The sequence below is a fragment of the Lissotriton vulgaris genome, chromosome 3_1, assembly GCF_964263255.1.
Source record: "Lissotriton vulgaris chromosome 3_1, aLisVul1.2, whole genome shotgun sequence".
Classification (NCBI taxonomy): Eukaryota; Metazoa; Chordata; class Amphibia; order Caudata; family Salamandridae; genus Lissotriton; species Lissotriton vulgaris.
In genome coordinates this window covers 1113100823-1113124535 of record NC_141689.1, presented here as the reverse complement: position 1 = coordinate 1113124535, position 23713 = coordinate 1113100823, and the positions used below count along the sequence as shown (strand labels likewise).

The following is a 23713-nucleotide window of genomic DNA, read 5'->3' as shown; positions in this document are numbered from 1 at the left end:
GTAGCTCTAACGACAATAGCAGTGGCGTAACAAAGACCGCTCAGTGCGGAGGGGTAGGGGGGTGGGGGGGGGGGGGGAGGAGATGGGGCTCAGCACAGCACCCAGGCCTAAGCGCTCATGAGTTGGTTCGGAGGTGTGGCCCCTACTTGAACTTTGCAGCCCCCCCCACCCCCACCCCCCTCAAGTTTTGTTACTCCACAGTAGCATCTGCCACTGGGAGGAAGTAGGGTACCAAAGATTTCTACACTATGAAGTAAGGCATATAGGCATAATTCCAGGTGGAAATGCAGCATCAAAATCACGCCTTGGATGAACAAAGGAAAGTGAAAGAATGATACAGGGGCGTTGAATAATGAAGGCAGAAATAAGCGAATCAGTCACACAAGGCCTTCGAAGGAAGAAACAAGAATATGCTTTATATTGGCATTTTAGTGACATACTTCTGAGATAGATGCACGAGTCAAATATTAAAAGTAAAGTAGTGAAAGCAAGGAGATAGAAAATACAGAATATACAGTCAGAAAATTCCACTCTAAGACAATACGAAGAGAGTGTCAGGATACTAAGCCACCCAGGAATTAGAACACACACAGCAGGGAGTGGGACTGAGATGCAGGCAATTTAGGGATGGACGAAATTTGTGATTTTTTTCCTCCTTGCAAAATAGACATATTTTTTTTAAAGTTATTGTAAATTAATCATATTCTGAAATATCTTGGCTAGTATCTTGCTTGAAAATAGCAGGAATGGGCCTCGCATAGATAAGTCAAGTGCGATATCGGCAGGACACTGGTCCGAGGAGAAAGAGTCTTCCAGAAGCATTTAAGATGTCACGAGGATTCTCATCAGTGATGTCACTTAGGATGTCATGATTGATTCACTATGCGGCGTTATAAGCGGTGCATGGCTTGGGTGCAAGTTATAGTTAACTCAGTAAATTATATCTGTAAGTTTTCGTTTTTTTTCTTGCTAAATGTTGTTTTTTTCAAAATCTTTCTATAGCGTCACTTTAACCCTTGTTTTTAATATATTTATATAAAACATATATGTATGTACATATATATATATATATATATACACAAACACACATATATATGCACACACACGCATATATATATATATACTTCTCTCACAAGAAAGGTGTGGTGCACACTACTCCATGTTCATTTTTTGAAAAAGCTTTATTCCGCTCTCTTGGCAGTCAAACACGTTTCGGCCATGCTGGCCTTCGTAAATGTCAATATATATAAAAAATATACACTTTTAGGCTTATAGTACCATATTAATTATGTAAAGAAGAATGCCAACAACTCTGGGTAGTTCCCAAGTTTAAGCTCCTATACACAGCACCCTAAAACACCAACTTCTCTCTGAATCTGCTCACCTCAAATATATGTTTTTCTAACAAAGTTTTTCAGCATAGGATTAGCACAGTGCCATTCACCCCGAGCTAGAAAAGGACAAGTGTTTTGCTATTTCTACAGCAAAGTCTTTAAGCCTAGGAATTGCTAATGCCATCCATGCCGAGCAATTTAATGTAAACAGCCTTTTACCACTCTAGGCACAGTAGTATAGCTTTGAATGGGTAAAATACCATCCAAGCTAACCTAGAATGTGTCGTATCTCCAGACCCAGGAAACCACACAGGACACAATGGTGTTTAATAGGTATGCCTTTATTCTCGTCTACAGCATGCACATATCATGACCTCTTGCCTCGAGGTCCAGCAGCAGAATGTTCCCTCTCCCCGTCCCTTGACCGGATGTGGTGTCCGGTGTCCCTTCAGCTCTGTATTGTCCCAGGGTCCTAGTGCCCTTGTCCTGGACACAACATCTTCCCCCTTGTTACAAATAAACATTTTTCTTTTTGAACAGAGAGAGAGAGAGACAGAGAGAGAGAGAGAGAGAGCGAGAGAGAAGAGAGAGAGAGAGAGAGAGAGAGACTGATCATACACGATGGGCCATAGGCCACTTCATTTTACACCTCCTCAATTAGTCTCTTTTTTCCATATTTTTCCTTCTTGTTCGCTGTTTTTTGATATCCGCTTGAGCTCCTTCCTTTTGTGCATCTTCCTACAGTTCTTGCTTTGACCTTTCCGCTTCTCTTGCTTCTGCCTTTCTGACATGCGAAAGGTGCTCGGTGACGTGACACTGGTCAAACTGCCACTTTTGCCATCCGTTCTTTTGCTTTTGTCATCGTCAACTTGCCTCCAGGAAACTCATTGCCATATTTCTTCACTTGTCCTTGCTTGACAATCGCGATGCCTCCTTTATTTCTTTTCCGTTTTGTCGCATGTCTTCCTTTATTTTCATGGGCCTTTGTTGATGCGTTCGCTATTTGATGTCTTGCAGCAATGTCTCCTTGTTCCATTCTCTCTATCCTTTTTGTGTGTGTTAGTCTCATTCTTCTTGATTCCCTTATCACCGTTCCATTTTCGCTTTCTTGTGCCACCACTTGTCTTCGGCGATCTTTTCCTTGTTGGTGTTGTGTCAAAATAACTTTCAGTTCCACTTCGTTTCCATCTGAATTTAGTTCTCTGTGCAACCTTTGGTCAGCATGTGCTTGGTCGTCTTCGGCCGTCCTAGCAAGTCTGAACTCCCTCAGTGGGGTGTTTGTGGCAGCATCATCTTTTTCCAGTTATTTTGTTACGCTGTGATCTGTCTTCCATGTGTTCCCTTCCTCTGACATGTTGTAGGTCATGGCAATGAGACCCATCATTTGCGTTGTGATGTTGCTCAGCAGGCACGGCGCTGGGACGTCACCCTGCAGCACATGAATGTCCTCTTTGATCTTTTTGTCCTTATATGCTATCTCTTCTGTGAATTATCCCATGTTAATCACTGGTTTCTTTGACCCCCAAGTGAACACTTCTAACCGGGACGGCCTCAGTGCCGGCTTTGTCTTCATCTTTCCGTATTCCGATATGCACATAATGTTGCGTGTTGTGCCGCTGTCCAGGACGAATTTTGTTTTGTGTGATCCTACTCCTATAGTCACAGAATCTGTCTTCTTCATTTTGCTTCTGTCTGCCATGCATGTTCCCTTATCATTTTCATTTTCTTCAGTTAATTCTGTGTGGACGCATTCAGATGATTCTGTGTGGACGTCCGACATGTGATATAGTCGTTCCGTTTTTTCTTCTTCTTCCTCTTCACCTGATTCTATTGATGAGCTTCTCCTTTCTGTTTCGATATGTCTGACATGCCTAGTTGTCGATACTTGTGGTCTCCCTGTTCTTTCCCTGTCGTTCCTGAATTGTGTTCCTTGGCATACGCTGGCATAGTGATTCCTCCCGTTGCATCTTCTGCATATTTGACCAAACGCTGGACATGGGCCTCAATGTGGAAATTCCATTCCACACCTGTAGCAAGTTCCTTCAGGTTGTTTCCTCACTGTCTGCTCATTCCTGTCTTTTTTCTAGACACCTGTGCGATAATTGTTTGTCATGTGATGTGCTTTTTCCACTCCTACGTCCTTTCCTCGCTCCATTTCCTTTGCATGTGTTGTTGCTCTCGCCTCCGCTCTTGCTAGTGCCAGGATGTTCTCTAGTGACGTTGGTTCTTTTAAGATTCTTGCACGGTACCCCGTGTCACAGCAGCCTTCTATTATTCGCAACCTTATTGCTTGTTCATTGTCAAATTTTTCAAATTCACAATGCGTCACAAGTTTTCTCAGTCTGGTTGCAAAGTCATCTAGTGTTTCATCTATTTGTTGAGACGCAATTGCGAAAGTGTATCGTTCGAAATCAACATTTCTTTGCGGGTCAAATTTGGTTGTTAAACATTTCTTTAGTTTCTCATAGTTGGTTGTTTCCTCAATTGGTAGCGTCACTAGAAGGTCTTCAATGTCATCGCCTGCAAAATTTAGCAATAAACCCAATTTCTTTGCTTCTGTCACATCAGTTGCGTCCATGTATCTTTCTAGACGTCTGATCCACTTCTCCCACCTAATTCCCACTTGTGGCTCAGATAAGTTGAATGGTAGTGGTCTTCTGTATTGTGCATTTTGTCTTTCTGGCTTAGGGTCTGTCATCTTTATCTTCCTGCGTTCTCCTCGACCCTTCTTTTGTTATTTCTTCTGTTGTCTGTCCTTTGTCTTTTGTTCTTTACTGCTTGTGCTTTATTAGCGCTCAACTCTCTTAGCTCGACTCTCTTATTTGTCCTTGTTTTCCTTTCTCTCCTTTTATTTCTTGCCTTTTCTCTTGTTTGCTGCTCTTTGTCTTCACTTGTGTTTTGTTACTGCTCAACTTCTGCACTTTCAGCTCCTTTTTAAATTTTGCCTTCTTTTGTTTTATCCTTGTCACCCTTTGTTCTTCCTTTATTATCTTCTTTGTCTGTGCTTTGTTCTCTTGTATCTTCTTTACGTGCTCTTTGAGTCCTTTATTCCTTTATTTGCACTTGTTCATTGTGCTGTCACCTTCTTTTCTTGTCTTTGCTCTATTGCTGCTTGTTCAATCCTTATTTTCTTACTTTTGCCTCTTATTTGCCTTTACTTGTGCTTGTTTGTGCCTTTTCCTTAATTTCCTGGTGTCTTTTCTTTCTACTTTCTTTTTCCTTTTATTTGGCCCTTTTTCTTTTAGTGTTCTTCCTATGCCCACTTATTTGCCGTTATTTATTCTTATTTGTGCCTTTTTCCTCTTTGATCGGCACTTTCTAATGTTTTTCGCCCTTTGCCTGACTCCAAAATGGCTGCCGCGCTGTTCTCCGCTCCTATTGGTTCATTTCGCCTGACCTCAAAATGGCCACCGAGATTCTCGCGAGACTTCTTGTCCAATCCGGGCGCAGCCTGACTTAAAAATGGCCGCCCGCTTTTCCTGCTCTGTGATTGGTTCTCGCGCCTGATCCTAAAATGGCCGCCGAGACTCTCGCGAGAGCTCGCGCCAGTTTCTTTTCACTTTCTTTTAAGTTCACGCTCATTACACGGCGGTTACCAGAGCTCGCAGTCTTCTTTTTCCAGCGATCGGGGTGGGCTCCCGCGTCGTTGCTCTTTGTCTGGGGGCACTTCTTCCATTCTTTCCCGCACAATGCGATCCAGGGTGGGCTCCTGGTTTAAATCGCGATGATCTTCCGATAGGCACAGCGTCCAGTCCGTCAAACCTTCGTCGCCAGTTGTCATATCTCCAGACCCAGGAAAACACACAGGACACGATGGTGTTTAATAAGTATGCCTTTATTCTCGTTGTCTACAGCATGCACGGATCATGACCTCTTGCCTCGAGGTCCAGCAGCAGAATGTTCTCTCACCCCGCCCCTTGACCGGATGTGGTGTCCGGTGTCCCTTCACCTCTGTATTGTCCCAGGGTCCTAGTGCCCTTGTCCGGGACACGACAGAATGAATAAAACCAATCCCTGACATGTGTTTCGTTGTCATTGCAAACTCTTCAGAGACGTTTAGCTTTGTGCAAACACAAGGGTGCACCCAGTATAAATCTTTGAGTACCCAAAATATGAGATAGAGTTGCACCCTATTCACCAAAGCTGAGTCTGCTACAATATTATAATGTTTTGATTGTTTGCAAATTAATAATCTTATCCAAGTTGAAACTCACTGGTTTTCAACCACTCTTTTCAGAGCCAGTTCTAGTTGACTTGATGACCAGTCTTTGAGTATGCCACAGAAAGTTCAAACATTTGTAGATCATGTTTACATTTTGTGGAAAAAAACAATTTGTATCCCATTAATTTAAGCCAGTTATTTTTCCAAAAGCCACCTCCACATTCCCTCTTTTGAGTGCATCAATTGATACCCCTAAGGGATCACTGAAGGTCAGGGCCAATGAATAAATACTTGGCAGGCCAAATTCAAGCCAGAAAACGTGGGCCATGTCAAGTGCCCCATAGAGATAGTGTAAACATAATTTTTTATTTTTTGCTTTCCAGAAAGTAGACCAAGCCTCAAATGGTATGTGTTCCACTTCCAATAGGAATGTGACATGAAATTGAATCTTTTGAATATGAATTTAATGCCTTAAGCGTCTTTTCTCAAGAGCTGTGTAAAAGGCACTTATAGCCTTGCATGGACCATGGCTTTACCGCTCTGCTGAGTCATGTGATTCTTAATGCTAAGACTGCACAAGAATACTTTTACTAAATAGGGTGGGTTTTAATGCACACCTTTTTTTCCTCTCCTAATACCCAATTATAATAACTACCTTTTTTTTTCTACCTCTGAATCTCATGACTTTATTTGTTAACACATTGATCCCAAGGGAAGTGTTTGGTTAGAAAGCGGTTCATTTAATCCAAATTGCGTTGCAAGCCGATTAAGTAAGACTAAACAGAAACAAATAATCTGCATACATTAGGCTATGGGTACAATTCTATCCTAACATGGAGCAGGTACTTATTCAGATGAGTAAATCCCCTATCTGCTACCATGAATACTTCTCACCTCATTAAGAAATGTAGACCAATTATTCATTTCTGAATGGTCATATATATCTAGAGGTCAGCCATTTGTTCCAGAGAGTAGTTCTCTCAATTCAGTCAAAGGCTGGTAAAAAGTCAAGAAAAGCCTTACAGACCGTTTGCCCCTGTGCTATGACATACCTCTCTAATATAGTTGGTACTATGGTTATGTTATTGCATATTGGACAGCTAGATTGAACAGTTAGGCTTAAAGCTCTGTTGTTCACATGAAATAATGGCCCATGTCTGAAGCTGCTCTAGAATGTCCTTAGCAACAACCTTCCCCACTGAATATAAGAGAGCTATCAGTCAAATTGTCGTAACTTTCGCAAACACTTTTAAAAAAGGATTTTTAAATCATCTGTGTTTTAAAGCAGTGCTGGAATAAGGGAACTAATAGTTTCCTCCAAAAATAGAAATTATTTTTAAGCTTTGGTAACAGGATCTGATCCAGCCCCATTGCCCCTGAGTAACCAGCTCCATAAATGAATTTAGCTATCAGGAGCGAATCCAGAATCCAATAAGTTCTGATCGAAGAGGATGTCAGCCGGACTCTCTGTGTTATTAGATGCATATACAATGAAGATATAGTCAACCCGTTTTTGCTGCAGAATTGAAATTACCAAGCTATTTACTCCGATCCCGCAAGATATTTCTGTGATTTACCAGAATTGTCTGGAGTTTTTTTTTCAGGGCTGCACTATGTAAATTATGCTATACAAAATCTGCATGCCTTTTGTTGACTGTAATCCAGTGTCTGGTTCAATGTTTTAAAAAAATGGTATCTGCTTTGCCCGGTTCTCTGAGAAATTAATAAACTGTCTCGGTATGAGCCCATTTAGTTCAATCAAAAGTGAATTAATTATTTTATTTCTATAGTAGATATTGTGCCTTTTTGGAATTTGTCTTGGTTGGATAGTTATCTATATATATGCATTTAGTTGCACATTGTTTGAATTTCAAAAGGATATCCCCTTGGTATTATTTAGGCACACTACACAAGAAGCTGGCATTGCTGGTTCCGTTTGGGATTGGTTAAAATCCTTTTTGGATGAGCGCACTCAGCAGGTCTGGATGCCCCCCTTCTCATCCTCTGCTAGGAAGCTATCAACCAGGGTCCCTCAGGGCTCCACTCTGAGTCCTCTGCTTTTTAATATCTATCTGACCCCCCTGATTTTCCTAGCAGAGGAGCTGGGTGCTAAAATCTTGGCTTATGCTGATGACACCCAGCTACTATTCACTTGGAAAGGTTCCGACCTGGGCACTGGCATCGCCCATAGGTCCTATAAGCCGTGGCTTGCAAGGTCCCAACTCAAGTGCAATGAGGAGTAGTCAGAGGTAGTTTTGTATGGCCAGTTTCCTCCCTTTTTCAGAGAAGCCCTGTGGCCCCAGATTTCCCATGCCCCTGCTCTGAAGTTGGCCCAGCGAAGAACTTATGGGTAAGGCTCAGAGAAGATCTCCGGTTTTCAGATCACATCAAAAAACTCACCGGTGTCTGCTTCGGCACCCTTAAGACCCTTAGAAGGTTTTTCCCTTTGCTGCCATGGCCGGCTAAGGAAACGGTTGCTCGGTCCCTTATCCTCTCTTGGCTCGATTATGCCAACGCATTGTTCATCGGCATCCCCAGTTATCTGATGAATAAACTACAAATGATTCAGAATGCGGTGGCCAGACTCTTATTTAACATCTCTAAGAGATCTTGTGTGAGGCTGCACTAGCGTGATCTGCACTGGGTTCCTGTGGCTCAGTGGGTGCAGTTTAAAGCTCTCACCCTTGCCCATAGAGCCCTGCATGACCTGGGGCCTTCTTACATCAGGAAGCTCTTTGCTTTCTATAATCCCAGTCGCTCTCTGTGTTCCTCTTCTCTTCATCGGATGACTACTCCTCGATTTCGTCGCACTAGGCTGGGGGCCAGTCGCTTTCGGTAAAAGCATCTATCCTATGGAACAATCTCCCTGACGAGCTGTGGCATACCCAGGACTTCCGTATTTTTAAGGAACTACTTAAAACTCACCTTTTCAATCAACCCAACTAATTAATCTCTACTCTCTCGGTCATAGTCTGCTTACGTGCCAGAACACTTCAGAGTATTTGTGCACGCTACAAATAATTTATAACATAACATAACATTTCACATACTGATGAAAATGATTTAATCCCAATGAATATGACCACAGGACTTCTCAGTTTCTGTAGAATCCCCTCTCTGATTCCAGTTGGTGATTCCTTGTTGTCATACAACCATTGTTAGGCTTAATTGATTGATCACTTGAGGTTTTCTTGATTACCTGGCCTCTGATAGCAGTTTGAGCAAATCATAATTGGATACCATGTAATTAGTTATGGAGGATCCAGCCGGCCCTTACAAGTTGTTTAGTTGAAACATCTTCTTTTAAATAGCCATTATTACGCAATTGGAACACAGGTTTTTGATGGTCAGGGAAAGGCTGTTCTATCAACTCCATTTTACAAATTGTTCTGTTTTCTCAAAACAGCCATCAAGTACAGACCACTTCGAAGGAGACACCTTTATGTCCCCCACAAGAAAACACATTCAACTGCCCTCCAGTGTTGGCGGAATTTCCCCAGATGGATGCGGACCATCTCACCTCCCTCATGCATCAGGTGTAATCAGGCTCCCCTAGGGACCCAGCACCCCCACATATTCTAGTCTCTGCTATACAGACCATCCTCCCTACACTGCTAGCAGTACTTAACACCTCGATCTCCACCAGCACAGTCCCAGTGGCTTGGAAACAGGCCATGGTGAGGGCCCTTGTTAAAAAACCCAATCTGGATACCAAGAATCTTAACTTTCGCCTGATCTCCTTGCTGCCTTGGGCAGCTAAAATCCTGGAGAAATATATAAACGGCCTATTAACAACCTTTCTCGAGCAAAACCAGCTGCTCGATCCCTCCCAGACTGGCTTTCGCCCCAAGCATGGGACCGAGACTGCACTACTGGCTGTCACAGAGGAGTCCAGGAGGATCTTAGATCGGGGAGGATCGGTGGCAGTCATCCTCCTTGATCTGAGCACGGCATTTGATACCGTTAACCACAATATCCTCTTGCAGCGTCTCCTGGACACCGGAATATCTGACAGAGCCTTGGAGTGGCTCAGGTCCTACCTGAATGATAGATCTTTCCAGGTATACAAAGGCAATGTCACCTCCTCCAGTAAGCCTCAGGGATGTGGAGTCCCGCTGGGATCATCGTTGAGCCCGACGTTATTTAACGTCTACATGAGGCCACTAGCTGAGATTGTCCGTCCGTATGGTATTAAGATCATTACCTACGCGGATGATACTCAGCTTGTGGTCTCTCTGGCACAGGAAGGGGGATCTTCAGCGTGTGTGGATCTTGCTGGTTGCCTGGAGATGGTTAAGAGCTGGATGACCAAGTCTTGTCTCAAACTCAACAGAGACAAGACTGAGCTCATGCTCCTAGGTCGTATTGCACCATCCTCTATCGACACTCTTTGGCCACCCAGCTTAGGTCCTGCCCCTGCTCCTAAAGATACCATTAAGAGCCTTGGTGTCAGGCTGGATAGGTCCCTGTCATTTGACCAGCAGGCAATAAAACTATCTGCCATCTGTTTCGGCATCCTTAGAGCCATCAGAAAGATCCTCCCTCTACTCCCCTTCGAAGCAAGAAAGACCGTGGTCTTGGGCCTGATCCAATCACTGTTGGATTTCGGGAATGCTTTATATCTGGGAGCTCCTGATTTTACTCTGCGCAAACTGCAGTTGATACAGAATTGCGCAGCACGGACTCTTTTACAAATCCCCCGCAGATCTTCAGTAAAGTCCGGCCTAAGGAGACTGCACTGGCTTCCCGACAGGGAAAGAGTTAATTTCAAATCACTCTGTATCGCACATCAGGCCTTCTGGTCTTTAGGCCCTGCAATAAATCTCCCCCTTATTACACCCTATCATTCTGCCAGACAGCTGCGCTCAACCTCTGCCAATCTGGCCATTGTGCCGAAAATAAAGAAATCAAGATCGGGAGGCCGCTCCTTTTCCTATAATGTAGCCAGGCTGTGGAATGCCCTTCCCCAGCATTTAAGATCTAACCCCAACCTCGTTTCTTTCCGCAAACAGCTGAAAACGCTTCTGTTCATCAACTAGTAGTGGGTAGACATTCCTCCCTCCCTACCTAAGCCTTAGTTGGTATTCTTAGCGCTTGGACGCCTCAGGGCAGCTATGTGCGCTTTAGAAAACTCAATTCATTCATTCATTCATTCATTCATTCAAGTAAAGAATGCATGCAATAGTTCCTTCTGTCTTCTTGTAATTGATATTCTTAAAGTGCAATTTGAGAACCTCATAGAGACTAATATGTCAGCAAAGTCATCAAAAGACTCACCTCTATGTTATAGAGCTGCACTCTCAGCCAGTCTCCCAATTTTCATTAGTCTTAAAAGTCTATTGAGGGTCATATAGCAGGGTAAGTTCCAGAGATGATCACTCAGCTTTTAGTGTAGTTTTTTAGTGAATATAATGCTTACCTAGAAGATTACAGCCAAGCTTGATTACATACATAGTTTCAAGTACTTATAGAAGGAGAGATGGGTGTAAATTCTTTCGCAATACCTCTGGGATTTTTGTATTCATTTCAGAGAAATGAAAGTGAGGAATGATAATGACTGAATATATATTATCCAGTTATATTTGCTTTTGGAAGTTTTCACTTCTGTTAACTTTGCTTATCTTTGCCATTACATAGGAGGACCAACCATATACATCAACATTTTCCAACCTTCCTCACAAAAGAGCAACTTAGCTTGAGCTGCTACACCACATCTCATCACCACACAAATATATGCAGCCGAAGACGTTTTTGATTAGGTTCCGCCTCACTCGTGAGGTACAGTTTGTATCACTCAGCACAGTGAGCTATCGGACTCACTTTCAAGCCTAGCCAAAATACTTCATGTAACAAACACCTTAAGCAACAAACTAAGAAAATCAAAAGTAATGCCAAGAAATGTTTAAATTATCCATTTCCCCATTTATTTACTCAGATACCCAGGTTTAGATAAGATGCCCTCTTCGTGCTAGTATTAACATTATCACAGGATCTATTCAGCAGGTCACAGGGTGTTGTGGGTAGCTACCTCCAGTTAGCATAATAAAAAATACCAAAATAGCAATATAAAAGGCAAATGCAAAAAAAATAGCTTCAAGATAATCTGAAAAAAAGGATCCGCATTACAGTGAGCTTTCATCCACTTCACATTGTAGTAAATTGTAAATAAAGGTTAATGCTTGGCCAAAGGTGGCAGGCAGTAGTTTAGTTAGAAGCAGACAAAGATGGGTCTATGATAACATCCACTCAAGAAATACTGAAACAAACAAACAATAACAAAGCCAATAGGTCTCAATGGTGGGTGCAGGTCTGTTGGTGCTTGCCAACACTTGTTTTTTCCCAGATGCACAAGCCTCTCAATCATATCTATGAGGTGACGCAACACCTCCTGTGTGGCTTTGCATGGTCTCATAGATATGGAGTAAGACAAAGCAGCACGTGACCTTGCCTTACTCTGTTAAAAGGTGGCATTCCATGTGCTTTGCTGTGGGGTTTCCCAAGCAATACCCATGGATTTTGATGATCTCCCAGATTTACTTCATCACATAAACTTGGGTCAGGGCCAAAACCGTATGCCTTCCCAGAGCAATAAATATATTTATTTCTCCTTGTTTTTTCCTTTTTCCATTTGTGCTGCATACTGCAGCACACATAGAACGAGGAACACACCTCCATGGATTGTTTGTGTGCAGGAAGGTGCCCCTTCCTGCACAAAAACAATCTTGCCAACAACGCAGACACCCTGGTACCATTGTGCAAGAATGCCTGCCTTGATGCTAGGCACCAATATTGTGAGCCGGTGTGGACTGAAAAGACAGGAATTTGCCAAATATCATAAATATGGTGCATTCCTGGCCTTTCCTTTTGATGCAAGGCAGCGCAGAAAAAGGGCTTGCCGCGCTGCCCTGCCCTGATTTAATAGAGGTGCATATGTGTACATTTAGAAATCTTTTCTGGGTGTACTATAAGCATGATTACCTGTCAGATAACATTATAAATTACATTAGAATGTTGGCAAGATATATAGCATGAATGTTAAATATAATTGTGGTGGTGGATGAATTATCAAGCCACTCCCTCATTATTTATCTGTTTGTTGCCAATATCCATGTTTTTCTCTAAGGATAACATACACTGGAAGAATATATGCTCTTAAATACCCTAGAACACTCTGAGGCCACCAGAGGGTGGTTATCAGTGCTTTGCAAATAACCTTAAAAAAATGAATAAAAAGAATTGTTGGTTGTTGTTCCAGGGATCCTTTGAGGGTAGCTACTTACAGTAATGGTTTATCATTGTTTCACTAAGGATGAAAGCTGAAATATTGTAAATTGCTGTTTCAGCTAGTTTTAGGTGGTAATAACCAACATTAATGGTTTAATACTGTTTCACTATTGATCGAGGCAGGGATATTGGGCCATATGTATCATCATCACCATTTGCGATTTCTAAATAGCGATTTTTAAGGAATCGCTATTTAGAAATCGCAAAATGGTATGTACGTAGAAAGTCGCTATTTTTTAGCGATTTCCAATTATTCCTTATTTGCGAATTCGCAATTTGCGAATTTGCAAATAAGAAATAATTTCCCATTCATTTCTATGGGCCAGGAGGCCCATGGAAATGACTGTGAAATAATTCTCAATTTGCGAATTCGCAATTTGCTAATCGCAGTTTGAGAATTATTTCAAGGGTGCAGGGGTGTCTCAAGGACACCCTGCTGCACCCCTGAAAATTACATATGTGTGCATATGGCGCACATACATGCCCAATGGGCATGTATGTGCGTCATATGCCACCCTCACAAATGTACAATTGTGCATATTTACAAGAAATCGCAAATTACCACCAACTACAAGTTGGTGGTAATTTGCGATTTCTAAACCTGAATTCGTAATTTTGAAAAGCTTCATACATAGCATTTAAGGAATCGCAAAATTGCGATTCCTTAAATGCTTAAGCAAAATAAGGAATCACAATTTTTTGCGATTCCTTATTTTGCAAATTTTTCATACATTTCAAAATCGGAAAAAAGGCCGTTTGCGATTCGCTAAGGCCGAAATTCTGTGAATTTCGGCCTTAACGAATCGCAAAAGGCTTGATACATATGGCCCACTGTAGCTTGTTATTTCAATTAGCCCTAGAGGGCAACTATGCACAGTAAAGGTTTATTATTATTTTGCTGTGCATCGAAACTGGTATTTTGATGCTATATTGTTTCTGAAGACTCAAAGCAATGTAGTGGAATCTTACTGAGGAAAGGTATCCTAACTGTGCTTGACTTAGTCCCTGACACTGGCTGTGGTATATTCTGGGTCTCTTCAGTTATGCAGTAGAGATGGACCAAATTATTCTGCAGCATGAAAAGGCAAATCCGATGGCATTTGGTCTGCACATTCTCTGGGAGTATTGTAATGCCCTTTTTCATTTTTGAACACTGGGATTAAAAAAAAAAACAGATGCCATGCAAAACATAAAGTGCCTTATTTAGGAGTTTTTGGGGCAGGGAAGCACAGTAAGCCATTTTGCTGCGCTGCCTTGCATCAAAAAGAAAGGGTAGGAATCTGCCATATTTCTTATGTACTGTGCATTCCTGTCCTTTCAGCCGGCACCGGCTCACAATTTGGTGCTTAGCGCCCACGCAGGCACCCTTGCACTGTGGTACAAGATTACCTGTGGTGTTGGCAGGATTGTTTTTGTGCAGGTGGACACCTTCCTGAACAAAATCACTCCATGGAGGCATTTTCCTCACTCTATGTGTGGTGCAGAATGCAGTACACACATGGAAGGAGAAAAATCGAGGAGAAATGAAAACATTTCTCGAGCAGGCGTAAGATGTTGGTGCTCCCCAGGTTTACGTGATTTTGTAAATCCTTGGGCAGCATCAAAATCCATGGTATTGCATGGAAACACGCACTATTTTTTTTTTCAGTTTAATAAAGTTTTATTGTGTGTAAAAGAAATAGTACATCATAATATAACAACATGACATAAAACAAAATCAATATGAGATAATCATGAAGATAATTGGAGATGAAAAAAGGTTAGAAAAATTATGTAATGGAAGAAAATCGTAGAGAGAAAGAAAGATGAGAAAAGAAAAGAGAAAAAGAGGGAGAGAGAAAGAAAAAAGGAAGGAAAGGTTAGGGAGGGGGAGAAGAGGATAAGAAGTTAGAAAAAGGTAGCCAGGTAAGATCAGATTTAATTTTTAAGGCGACAGATGAAGAAGAAGCAATTGCAATTCTGTGCTCATCACATACAAAATTCCACCATGTCTGCACAGACAATTTAGAGTTATCCTTCCAGCAAGATAAGATTACTTTGAATGCAGTTGCAATGAAAAAATCTAACAATTTAGCGTTATTCGAATGTAAGTCCAAAACATCAGATAGGGAACCTAAAAAAATATGCAACGGTGAAAATGATTCAGAGAAATGAAAAATACGCATGCAATATTTCCAAACTGAGGTCCAAAAAGTAAGCACTGGTAGGCAGTCAAATAAGAGGTGTTTGAGTGTGCCTGGGTTAGAGGAACATGACCAACAAAGGGGTGAGGAGGTAGGGGAGAATTTTGTAATGCTTACAGGGGTAAAAAGAGCTGTATGGTAAAGAAAAAAAAGTGACTGAGTAATACGGGCCGAAACTGAAGTCTTAAACAGTTTAGACCATAATCGATCCCAAACATCAACAGATAACGAGAAAGATAAATCAGTTTCCCAAACAAGTTCAGTAACGGTTTTAGGCCGAAGGCCAACATTATCTAATAACAGTTTATAAATCAGAGCAGCTTTGGGTATTTGTTGAGTGAACATAGGATATAGAGGGGTGGAAGGAGTAAGGGAAGGAAGGAGATCAAAAGTAGGAAGGGTAGAGAGGTGAGACAAAATGGCAGAGGTAATAATGTCAAATTCTTTGCGACACTGTACAGGTAAATCAAACTTAGTTTGCATTACATCAAATGAAATAATGGATGAATCGGAAAAAAATTGGTAGACAAACATAATATCCTTTTCTTTCCAATACTTGAAATAGAAAGATTTACCCTTGTACTTAAGATATTTGTTATACCATATACTGGAGGAAAGAAAAGCTTGTAGGGGAGACGAGTCTTTCGAGAATATATTGTGCAGTAGTGTATGTGAGTATTTCAGTACAGCATGAGTAGTCAAGAATGAACAATTTGACATGAAAAGGGATTGTTGAAAAGTAAAATCCTTTAATAAGGACCGTTCAACTGCGATCCATCTGGGCAGAGGGGTATCATTAAAATCGAACGCTAATGAGAAGGCTTGTTTTATTAAAAAGGCAGAATGGTACGATTGGAAATCAGGGAAGCGAACCCCACCTTCAGATTTAGGGCGTATGAGTTTATGTAAAGCAATACGAGGTCTTTTATTATTCCACAAAAATTTGGAGCAGATGGAGTTTAACCTATTAAAATACAATTTAGGGATTTTCACAGGAAGCATGGATACGGTGTATAAAATATGTGGGGAAATCATCATTTTGATGGTGTCTAAATGACCCCACCATGAAAGAAAAAGAGGAGACCATAATTGAAGGAGCGATTGAATTTTTTGAGTAAGGGAGGTAAAGGCCAGTTTGAGTGTGTCACGCAGGGTAGAGGAGAACCAAATACCCAGGTATTTGATCTTGGAGGGACACCATGCAAAATCAGTTGATGCAAACATATATTGATAACAAGAAGAGTTGAGAGGGAGGACCTCCGTTTTAGAGAGATTAAGTTTATAACCAGAAACAGATGAGTATAAGTGGACTTCTTCTAAAAATGGAGGGAGGGAAGAGACAGGGTTAGCCATGTAGACCAGGACATCATCGGCATAGGCCGAAATTTTTGTCTCAATCGAGGACTGTTTGAATCCCTGAATGAGGGGGTTAGAGCGGATTTTAATAAGGAAGGGTTCAAGACAAAGAATAAAGAGTAAAGGGGAAAGAGGACAACCTTGCCTTGTTCCTCTGGATAAGGGGAAAATTTCGAGAATTGATTATTAACAAAAACACTAGCACGGGGAGCAGAATAAATTAGTTTAACCAGGGAGATGAAGTGGGGACCAAACCCAAACCAATATAATGCTTTAAACATGAATTTCCAATTAATTCGGTCAAACGCTTTCTCAGCGTCTAGGGAGAGGGCAGCTAGAGGGGCTTTGAATCGATTACTGTGGGGAATAATATTGGTTAAAAACACGGGCATTGTCAGCTGCAAGTCTACCTTTCACAAAGCCAACTTGATCGGTTGTGATTAGCAGAGGAATGAGGGATTCGAGGCGGGCCGCTAAAATTTTGGCAAAAATTTTACAATCGTAATTAATAAGGGATATGGGACGATAATTTTTACACATGGAATGGTCTTTGTCAGGTTTGGGGATTATGATTATTAGGGCGTCCAAAAATGAGCCAGATGCTTTAGCATTTGCAATAAAGGAGTTAAAAAGTTGTAAAAGATGGGGGACAAAAATGGAGTGCATGTTGGCGTAAAATTCAATTGGGAGACCATCTGGACCAGGGGCTTTCGCTTTCTTGAGGGAGGTAATTGCCTTGAGAATTTCCTGAGGGGTAATGTCAGATTCTAATTGATGGAATTCTGTAGGGAGAGAAGGGGGAGGAGGAAGGTCTTCGAAGAAACGGGAGAGATCATCATCACCAGGATGTGTATCATCAGTATACAGGAGTTTATAATAATTATGAAAAACCTGTGCAATATCCTCATCAGAGGAAACCTTTGTATTGGTTTCTTCATTGAGAATAGAGCCAATTGATTTGCGCTCAGATTTAATTTTAAGATAGTTTGCTAGCATTTTCCCCGCTTTATTCTGACCTCCATGAAATTTAGATTTAACCTTCAAGAGGGTGTTGCAAGCTTCAACTGTGGCAATTTGATTAAGTTCAGATTTGGCTTTAATAAGTTGGAGGAGAGCGTCAGGATTCTTGGACGAGAAGTAAGAGTGTTCTAGGGTCTTAATGTTGGAGAGTTGGGCGGTGTATTTGTCCATGTTGAGTTTCTTTTTTCTAGATACATAAGAGATTGTGAGACCTCGCAATGCAGCTTTAAAAGCATCCCAATTATTTGAAACTGACGTGCCTTGGGGTAAATTGAGGGAGAAGTATTCAGAGATGAAACTTTTAACTTTAGACATAAAAACAGAATCGGAGAGAAGGAAAGTGTTAAATTTCCAACGATTGAAAGAGGAGGAGGTGTGGGCCAGGTCAAAAGTGGCATATACAGGTGCATGATCCGAAAGGAAAATGGAACCAATTTCAGATTTCTGAATCGCAGGGAGAAGGGATTTGCTAACTAGAATATAATCAATTCTGGACCTGGTGTGGTGAACATTAGAGTAGAATGTATATTCGAGTGAGTTTGGATTACAAGTTTTCCACACGTCGAAGAGGGGGCGGGAGGCAATGGCTGATTGGAAGGATTTATGTGTCTTATCAGGCTGGAATTTGGAGGAAGATAGTCTATCCGAAAAGGGGTCTAACCATTGGTTAAGATCGCCAGCTAGGACAATGTTTGGGCAGTCAATAGAGGAAATGAGGATTTTGATATCAGTCCAAAATTTAGGGTCTGGTCGGACAGGACCATAAATATTTAGAAGCACCATAGTTTTGTTTTGTAAAGACACTTTTGACATAACCCAACGACCTTCAGCATCCGATTGAGACGATAAAATTTGAACATCCAAACCTTTACGAAATAATATAGCAACACCTCCTTTTTTATCAATCGCAGGAGAAAATACAACTTGACCCACCCAAGCCCTCTTAAGTTTCAGCGATTCGACATCTGTACAATGCGTTTCTTGGAGAAAAGCAATCTGAGCATTTAACTTGGATAAGTGGGACAATACCTTTTGACGTTTAACTGGGTTGCCGAGACCACGAACATTCCACGTTACAAAGTTACACATGATGGAAGGCAAGGGAGGAGGGTAACAACTGGGTCCAATACACTGCAGGTAAGGAACTATAAGGAGAGACAATGGAGACAAACATGTTAGCAATACAAATCGGGTAAATATAGGGAAACAATATACGAAGGAGCATTACAATCAACAAGAAGAGTGAGGAGTAACAATGAGGAGTACTAGAGGTCGCAATAAGAAAAGCAATAAGGGACACAAAGAAGAGAACGGAACATAAATGAGCAAGGGATAAACATAAATGGCCTGTGAAAAGGAGAAGAAAAAGAAAGGAAAGAAAAAGAAGGAAATAGATAAGAAACAGATCAAGGCAAAGACGCCAGATCTGAGAAAAAAGAGAAGACCTAGGTAATAGGAGCATGGAGACGCCAACGCGGGCGTCTACCCTACAGAGCGAGGAAAACGCGGGAATATAGAGATGATATAATCAATAAGAAGGAAAGTCGTAGCAAAAAATGACAAGAAAGAGACCGGGACAAGGCCACAACAAACGTCAAGACATAAGAAAAGTGATTGCAAAAAATAGAAGAGAGTTAGTTTCAGTCATTAGTGTCCATCGTGGAAGTAGAGACGGTTAGTAGATACTCTCGAAGCTTCTGTGGATCATCAAAGGTACGAGAACGACCATTGTGGGTTATTTTGCAGAGACAAGGATGAAGGATTCCATATTGGATGCTTAGTTCCCTCATGCGTGGACGCAGATTGAGGAACTCCTTGCGACGTGCGTTCGTAGCATTCGATAAATCCTGGGCTATGAAGATAGTGTGGCCCGACCAAATGAGGCGACGTTTTGCTCTTGCAGCTTTAAGAACAGTCATCAATTCGGTGAATTCCAGAAAAAGCAGGATGATACCTCTGGGTTTGGCCGGGTTAGACGTTGGTCGTCCCAAACGATGAGCACGCTGTATGTTTAGAGGGATAGATTCTGGTTGGAGATCCAAAAGTTCATAGAGGAGTTTGCGGACGAAGGTCACCATGTCGCCCTCCCCAAGGGACTCCGGAACACCATAAATACGGAGGTTATTCCGCCTGTTACGGTTCTCAAGGTCCTCTGTGTGAAGTTTCAACTGCTGTATCTCCTTTTCAAGAATAGGAATTTTGTAGAGACATCCTGGACGTCACTGATGCGTTGTTCTAGGTGCAGGACTTTGTTTTCCATGACTACCCATCTGTCTTCTATTTGTTTTAGCTTCTCATTAGTTGCCACCATGAAAGGTTGTAGGCCACGAACCTCTTCTAAAATGGAGTCCAGCACTGGGTTCTGAGAGGTGCGAATTGGGGAAGGAGGGTCATTCTTAAGGCGTTTTGGTTTTGTTCCGGTGACAGACGCTCTCGTATGGCCTGCGTCCTGAGACATGATGCCAACAGAGGGGCAAACTAGGAGGACCGCAGGAATGGAAGCCAAACCGCAATAATAAAAGTTTTGAGACCCTAAAAGTAGAGGTGTAGAAAGTACTTGAAAAAAGAGGTCCTATACGAGGTGACAGGTAGCACTGGAGAAGCAATATTTCAAACCTATAAGACAGGCGTCGAGAGGCAGCAAAAATCAGTATGCACAGCCAAAAAACCATCCAGGAATAAGGTGGCAAATAAACAGCTGAGCGTCCATGGATTATGAGACCCAAGGGAATTATTTGGTGTGCCACGGAGGGTTAATGGTGTAAGAAAGGTAGGTATGGAGCATTGCGCAGATAGCACCTCAAAATGGCCGCCGAGAAGTATTGCTAGCAGAAATAAAGATGCTGAGGAGAACTCTGGCGCCAACAGTCACGAAAATGCAATGGAAGCATGGTGCGCAGTTTTAAGGACATACCTTGTCTGAACATGACCTGTGGAAGCAGCAGACGAGCTGACACGGTGTTGAAGATGCCATAAAACGGGACGCGAGCGCGGCGGCACAAAATGGCGGCCGCCCGCGTCCCGGTGCTTGGAAAAGAAGCAGCGATGCAAAAGATGTCAAAGCGGCAATTACGAGCGCCGCTGCTGCTCGCAATACACGGGGACCATGTTCCGCCGTGTGGAAATGACTTTTGCCGGTGTCCGTGAGAAGAGAAAACACCAGTAAAACAGGAAGGATTCCCGCGTCGTCACGGAGCTCACACGGGCAGCGCCATCACACGCCGGCGCGTAAGCCACGCCCCCCGGAAACACGCACTATAACGCCCATTGAACGCCTCCTTTACGCAGAGTAAGGCAGCGCAGTGCTTTGCGTTGCCTCATAGATATGATTGAGGGGCCTGCCCCACTGGAGCATCAAAAAAAGTTATGCTCCAGTAGCGCAGGCCTTTTGTAAATAAGGCCTCTAGACTTCTGAAGAAAGAAAATGTACACATTCACCAGATCCTATTGAAAATGCTATTCCCAAACTAATAATAATGCATGCATATTAACACCATCTAACTCTTAGAGTAAATCAATGACTGTAAATAATGCAATGTTGCATTCAGCACAAAAAAAGAGTCCATGTGCAGGCTTCAAGAATTAAAAACTATGCCTCTTTTATCTTTCGTATCTCTGCCATGTTTCAGAAATGGTGGCCAATTTTGGTTATACTCGATGCCCGCAATGTTGTGCTCTAGAAGCACTTCTTTCCATTACGAATCAGGCTTGCAGACATGTGGCCCATTGAGTTTATGATGCGTTAGACAAAAATTTCCAAGTACAGTCAGTCATAACCTCTAACTTCCTTGTGCACGTGTACATACAGACACACATCAAGTTATTTACTTAACATTTGACTATTTTAACACCTTAAAATGTTTGCATATTTTTTCACTCAGAAACAAGCACCCTGAATTTTAATACCATCAGACTGGGATGAAAGGTATGCTGGGTTTTGTGTATTTTGACACCAAGATATAAGTGTTTGTGTGCCAATTTAAAGGGCCACCTTTGCTTACAGAACAGTATTTTATTTTATACATGTGTAATGTAAGGTTTTGCTCGAGGCAGTACACTGTAAGATTTCAGAATTCAAACCTTAAAAAGACCAGCACCATGGTGTGATTTTTCTATGCTCCAAGTGCCCTCTTGAAATAATTGGCGCTTTAAGACCAGTGTGGTGACATATCATTTCATTAATTGGGGGCATTAATAAAGGTTTGCCCTCAGTAGCATCGGCTAAATATTTTGCCTACATTCATGAACAACGGAAAGGTGGCAGTCATATTTTGTAAAGTGTTTGCCACAGCGCTGTTTCACATGTTGCATGTTTTCATTTAGTAACTTTTTTTTTAATTTCACAAGATTTCATTAGGTTTTTAATACAAAAAGCGGTTAACACAATAACGGGATGTAAAAACATAGCCATTTATCATTTCAATCTATCGAATAATTACTGTTGCACAAATGAAAAAATGATAAGGGACACAGCTAGACATGATTGACATTAGTTGGCTCACCGTTAAGTGGACAGTAAAAGAAAGAGGGAGAGAAGGAAGGTAACTTTTAATATAATTGAATAAGAAACATTTTGGTAAAAAAAATCAGAAAATTAAGCAGCAGAAGACGGACTGTGTGACAAGTGCATTACATTTCAGAAAACTCAATAGTTGCAAGTGTTCATCAAGTAGCCCTGATTGTAGCCCTTTAATTCAGTTTACTCAATTTGGGAAAGGTTTTGTGTTTCCTTGCATTTCTTTGGAACTGAGGCGAAAATGTGGAAGTTCTAGTTGTATAGGGGTTTCTAAATTTCACATTGAATCCGTTGGTAGATTCAGATTGCCACATTTGATGGACAATAGGACCCTATGAATGTTAAAACTGTCAAGAGCTTATGTGAATTTTATAGTAACATAATAAAATAAATTAAACTTCTGGGTCAGGAATGTGTATCAAACCCTTTTGAAATATAAGATGATATTAGTCTGACTTGTTTTTGTTCCGAATCGGATGTAATATAATAATCCAATTAAGACAGACTCGCTTGGGTTGTACTTTATCTTACGTTTGTTTCAAATTGGTATTCACAGAAAATATTTAGTTTGTAGGTGACCAAACTCGCTTGACATTTTCTTATCCTTTCGCTTCCTTTATAAATATAATTTGAGTGAATAAATTTGGAAGTGTCTAGCTTACCAAAGGGTTCTCGAAATAAGCTACATTACACTATTTATCCTAATGATTTCCCTTCAAATTTGTATCAGGGCTTACGACAAACATTGGGCTGTTACAAAACATTGATTGAAAGGGATCGTTGTATGATTTGGTGGTGACAGAGCATTCACCAGGTTTCAACCTGGGATAGCCTTGCTGAGTTATGATCATCCTATTTTTGGATACCCTCCATGTTGCATTACTCCCTACCACAGAGCTTTTGTGTGAGAGTCATGAGATAAAATACCAGTAAGGGAAGAACCATAATCTTCAGTGGTGGCTAGGGAAGAACAATCTGCAGTGCCAGATTTGTAGAAAAGCTGTACCGTCAGCATATGAGAGCAAATCAGCTGCAGCATCAGGACCAGAAGAAGCATCTGCAAAGTCACACCAGAACAATCTGCTACAGTTTTGACTCAAAAAGAAACTGCATTATGTTGTAACTGATGGATGCAGATGACTAGAACCTGTCCGGCATTGTCGCTCAAGGTATCATTAGAGGGATCTTCTTTCCCATCATTAAACTAAAGCCAGTAGGAACTCCATGTGCATTTCTTTTCTCCAAACAAACAAATATGGATTTCCATTTGGGATCCTTCACGCTGTTTGTAGTTGTTGACATTTCCAAGTTCATATGCGTTACACCCCTTGCTTCATTTCTACTCTTCTCTTTGCCACCCAAGTCGCTACCACACTATCACTACCACTGATGCATAAAGACGGTAGAGGAAATAGAAATGTAATAGCACCCTGAACAAAATTGGCAAATATGACATTCTAGCTAGTATCTAATGGGGTTGTCTCTCTGCTCTTAAGGTACATCAACATTTGCACCAGTGGCCAGTAATTTTGGAAGGATTCTACAATGCCATCATATTCTGATCTATATGTTAAAGGGGGTATTCTGTTTCGTAGCAGTGGTGTTGCTGTTGTGTATATGTAATTGATACAATGCTTGTGGGACAAGGGAGTGCCATCAATCCTTTAAGATGTTATTAAGTGGTTGGGTGCTGCATGCGTGGATCTTTCTTGAAGCAAATGCTCTTGAAACAGGTGTGGTAAGGCCAGAAACATTAAGAGAATTAATATAACTCAGAGAAATACAGTGGATACATGACTAGAATTCACGCCCTGAAGCCATGCAATCCCCTCACTGGCCACCCAATTGCCCACCAATT

General features: G+C 41.6%; 1 protein-coding gene across 1 annotated transcript in view; it reads left to right on the top strand.

Annotated features, from left to right (window-relative positions):
• The window catches only part of BANK1 (B cell scaffold protein with ankyrin repeats 1), a 2350097-nt gene that overhangs the window by 685 nt on the left and 2325699 nt on the right, over positions 1-23713 (top strand). The window lies entirely within an intron of this gene.